The sequence below is a fragment of the Myotis davidii genome, unplaced genomic scaffold (genome assembly GCF_000327345.1).
Source record: "Myotis davidii unplaced genomic scaffold, ASM32734v1 scaffold41, whole genome shotgun sequence".
NCBI classification, from domain to species: domain Eukaryota; kingdom Metazoa; phylum Chordata; class Mammalia; order Chiroptera; family Vespertilionidae; genus Myotis; species Myotis davidii.
In genome coordinates, this window is record NW_006292344.1 from 313,961 (window position 1) to 319,286 (window position 5,326).

Genomic DNA, 5,326 nt, shown 5'->3' on the forward strand with positions numbered 1-5,326 from the left:
CAGGCCTAAGCCAGCAGGTCGTTATCTCCCGAGGGGTCCCAGACTGCGAGAGGGCACAGGCCAGGATGAGGGATCCCCCTCCCCCCCCGAGTGCACAAATTTTTGTGCACCGGGCCTCTAGTATATATATAAAAGACTAAGTGACCAAATGACTGAATGACCGAACTATGAGCAATGACCACTAGGAGAAGACGCTCAATGCAGGAGCTGTGCCCTTGTGGTCAGTGCGATCCCACAGCCAACTTTCTGTGGCTGGCCAACCTCCTGAAGTCCCTCCTCCTGGCCAGCTAGCCTCCCCAGTGGGTCCCGATTGCCAGGCAGGCCCAGGGACTCCATCCATGCATGAATTCGTGCGCCAGGCCTCTAGTTTTAATATATTTTTATTGATTTCAGAGAGGAAGGGAGAGGGAGAGAGAGGTAGAAACATCAATGATGAGAGAGAATCCTTGATCTGCCTCCTGCACGTTCCCTACTGGGGATCGAGCCTGCAACCCAGGCAAGTGCCCTTGACTAGAATCGAACCTGGGACCCTTCAGTCCGCAGGCTGACACTCTATCCACTGCGCCAAACCAGCTAAGGCCAGGAGCTCATTTTAAAGCAAATTAAATCTGGCAATGAGCTCATGCTCATGGAACTGATTTGTCTCACCGTATCTCCTGTTACCCTGAAGCATCTGGCCTGGTTGAACAACAAGATGGCCTTTGGAAGACTGTGGTATAGAGCCATCTAGGTGATGGCACTTTGCAGGGTTGGGTTAATGTTATCCAAGATAAGCATATGCTATGAATTAGCAACCAAGATTTGGTGCTGCTTTTCCCAGCTCCAGGAATGAAGAGGTAGAAAAACTCCCTCAAAATTACCACTAAAATACATTAGTAATTAAAAAAAATTGTTTTATTCTTTGCCTCCTATCTCCACAACTTTGAACTCTGCTGGTTTAGAGGTCTTGGTTCCCAAGGGAAGAATGTTTCCACCAGGGAACAAAATAATGGTTCCATTAAAGTGGAAGGTAAAACTACTACCTGGGCTCTTTGATCCCTAAACTAGTCAATCATGGAGAGCTGACTGCTCAGGCTCAGCAAGGTTGGGACATGTTGAGAAGGAAAATCCTCTGTTGTGGAATTGTAAGGCAAATTTAGGTTTTTGGTTCTCTGGGTACTAAGTGCCAATAGAAACTTCTAGTCATTGACCCAGCTCCCAAACATACTCCTCTCCCTTCCAAAATGTCCCTTATGGTTTTATTTATTTATGTATTTATTTTTTAAATTGAATCTTTATTGTTCAGATTACTACAGTTGTTCCTCTCCCCCCCCATAGCTCCCCTCCACCTGGTTCCCACCCCACCCTCTGCCCTTACCCCCCCATCACTGTCCTCATCCATCAGTGTACGATTTTGTCCAGTCACTTCCAGCACCCCTTTCCCCACAGAGAATAGTCAGTCCACTCCAGTTCTATGCCCCTGATTCTATTATATTCACCAGTTTATTCTGTTGATCAGATTATTTATTCACTTGATTTTTAGATTCACTTGTTGATATATGTGTATTTGTTGTTCATAATTTGTATCTTTACCTTTTTCTTCTTCTTCCTCTTCTTAAAGATACCCTTCAGGATTTCATATATTACTGGTTTGGTGGTGATGAACTCCTTTAGCTTTTCCTTATCTGTGAAGCTCTTTATCTGACCTTCAATTCTAAATGATAGCTTTGCTGGGTAAAGTAATCTAGGTTGTAGGTTCTTGGTATTCATCACGTTGAATATTTCTTGCCACTCCCTTTTGGCCTGCAAAGTTTCTGGTGAGAAATCAGCTGAAAGTCGTATGGGTACTCCCTTGTAGGTAACTGATTGTTTTTATCTTGCTGCTTTTAAGATTCTCTCTTTGTCTTTTGCTCTTGGCATTTTAATTATGATGTGTCTTGGTGTGGTCCTCTTTGGATTCCTTTTGTTTGGGGTTCTCTGCACTTCTTGGACTTGTAAGTCTATTTCTTTCAGCAGGTAGGGGAAGTTTTCTGTCATTATTTCTTCATATAGGTTTTCAATATCTTGCTCTCTCTAGTTTTCTGGCACCCCCATAATTCGGATGTTGGTATGCTTGAAGTTGTCCCAGAGGCTCCTTACACTATCTTCATATTTTTGGATTCTTTTTTCTTTTTGTTTTTCCCATTCTGTGATTTTTGCTTCTTTGTATTTCGAATCTTTGACTTGATTCTTGTGATCCTCTAGTCTGCTCACTGAGTCTGCCCCCTGAGTGTGTCCCTTATGGATCTGAGGAGTTGTAATCTGGATGGTCCCACTCTGACCACTGTGTACACTGGCTCTTGATCTCTAAGGAGGTGCTAATTTAACCTCTGCCTGAGGCTACCCAGCAGGAGCTATGGAGAGATCTTCAGATTCCTCTTCTTTGTTTGGGGTTTGGAGGTGCCTATTTGAGGCCCAGCTGTGAAGCAATGCAAGCTGGTATGGGGCCTTGGGCCTTCTTTTGGAAGTTCTTGGTCTCTCTGACCCAGCTGCAGTTTGTTAGGTAATTTTAGATGGCAAAGGCCAGGCCTTTCATATGCAAAAACCTCTGTGCACCTGTGCACAACTTGGGTAGGGCGGGGTCTCAGGGAATCAACAGGGTGGAGCAAACAGCTATGGCTGATCCTCAGACTTACCCTAAGAGGCCCTGCATCTCAGTGGCCCGGTAATCGCTGCAAGCACCTCTGAGAGAAAGCCACCCTCGAGTTCTGCCTGCTGCCAGACAGTCCAGTTTCTGCCCGTATGAGTTTTGGTCCCCAGAGACTCACCTGGAACTGGAGTTCAGAGCTTTCGGGAGCTTGATTCTCCCTCCCAATTGAAAAAGACAATTGTGTCCTCAGTTGCCAGCCCTTTCCACGTGCACCTCCGTACCACTGCACTTTACTTCCACACCTCCTCTGAGTCTCAGTGTGCTTTTCTCTTTCCTTCTAGTTGTAGAATTTCCACTCATCCAGCCTTCGTGTGGTTCCAGATGATGTCTGTTTTGTCTTTTAGTTGTATTTTTGAAGTGCTTGTGTGAGGCAGCAATTTCCAGTGTTTACTCTCCCTTATGGTTTTAGAATTGCACCTATTGAGAATCACTTTTCATTAGTGCATTATTTCAAGCGTGGCAATGTTAAACTGTTTAAAACATTTTGATAAACAATAATCTTACTAATATTAGACAAACATGTAAATTAACCATCTCTCTGGCATGCTCACCAGCCAATCATGACAGTATGCAAATTAACCAAACAAAGATGGAGGTTAATTTGCATAGGTAGGGGCCAAGAGGCAGAGCAAAGACTGAAGACTTCATCTGGAGCCACGAAGACTGAAGGCTCCGGCCGAAGTGAAGGCCTGGTTTCCGGGTGCCGGAGGAAAACCGGTGCTGACAGCCAGAGGAGGGAAAGGCCTATTGCATGAATCTCTTTGTGCAACGGGCCCCTAGTAAAATAATAAGCTTTATAAAATATTTCTTATTGAGCCAAACAACAAATTAGAGACATGGTTTCCTTTCTTTAGTTTTTTTTTTTTTACCACTCTATTTTCTAGTTGGAATTTTGTTTTAAACCATTTTGTGAATTTAAATTATTCATAGCATGAGCTTTAAATTGGTAAAGGTGAGGCCATTGATATCTATCTAGACTGGCAGTCTCAAAATTGTACATTTCAGGGCATCGGAGTTCATTTGATAGAGAACAAGTTGCAATATCATAGGATTATTTGTCTTGATAGAAATATTATTTTATTAGATAAAACATTCTGCTATATAGAAGGATGCATTACATTGGCCTCTGCATAGCAAGCTCATGTTCTAAATTAAACTTAATTTGTGCCAATGGGGATTGCATCAGCTGGTTGCACACACACATGCACACACACAACTCTGGCGATTCTTACTTTCTGTGTTCTTATTTTTCATCATAATGTTTATTGTAGCAACAGGTGCAAAATACTGCTAGAGAATTTGTTCCTGGTGCTGGGTAATACACGCTGGCTCCAGGACAAGTTCTATAAGCTTCTCTCAGCTTCACATACTTTCTGGAAATGTCCTCAGCCTCATTCTCACCATGGCCATGGCTGCAACCTGAGACTCTCCCATCATACTTCTGAGGCTGGTTAAGTCACTTTACTTCTCTGGGCTTTGACTGCCTTAATTCAGAGGCAAGAATACTGACATGAAGGATAACAAATTTAAAGAACTTAAATCCTTTCTAGTGTTAGTGTTCAGTGGCTCTGATTTTTTTAAAATATGTTTTTATTGATTTCAGAGAGAGGAAGGGAAATGAGAGAGAGATAGAAACATAAAAGAGAAAGAAACATTGATTGGCTGTCTCCTACACACCCCCTACTGGGGAATGAGCCCCAAACCTGGACATGTGTCCTGACCAGGAATAGAACTGGAGATCTCCTGGTACATGGGATGACACCTAACCAACTGAGTCACATCAGCCAGGCCAGTGGTTCTGATTTAATTTCTGTCGACTTACTGTGTCCAGTATAAAGCTAGTAAAGTGACACTTCTCCACTTTTTAACTATGTAGCAGCCCCCAAAGAGATAGACCCTAACTCCAGGCACTGCCTACAATGCTGCATTAGAAGCTGCCCTCCATCCAGTGGCTTCCATCCTACCTCCTGCCCTCCAAGGATTCCAGTTTCTAAGTATAAAGTTCTTTCAATCCACATATGGCCACAGTCAGAGGGGACCTCAGCGACCATCTATTCTAATTTTTCATTGAACAGTTGGACAAACTGAGGCCAAGAGAAATGACTTGCTGAAGGTCATTGAGCCAGTCAGTAGCAGAGCTGAAATATATATTTATTAGAGGCCCGAGGCATGAAATTTGTGTACTTGACGGGGGGTGGGGGGTGTCCCTTAGCCCAGCCTGTGCCCTCCAGGATCCCTTGAGCGATGTCTGACTGCCACGGAAGTGGGAGAGAATCCCACCACCGCCGCTGCATTCACAGCAGTGAGCCTGGCTTCTGGCTAGTAGTGCTCCCCCTGTGGGAGTGCACTGACCAGCAGAGGACAGCTCCTGCGTTGAGCATCTGCCCTCTGGTGGTCAGTGCGCGTCATAGCGACTGGTCGTTCCGCTGTTTGGTCGATTTGCATATTAGCCTTTTATTATATAGGATGTCTCCTGACTTCCAGTTCAGTGCTCTTTCTTCTGAACCAGGGCATCTGCCATCAAATGATTACAGCTTCACAGGAATTGTGTACCTAGAGATGGCTTTATGCACTATATTTTCTTTGGTAAGATTTCATGTTGAATTATTCTTTCAGCTCTGAAATATTTACTCTGGACGTCAGGAATCTGTGGAGCTG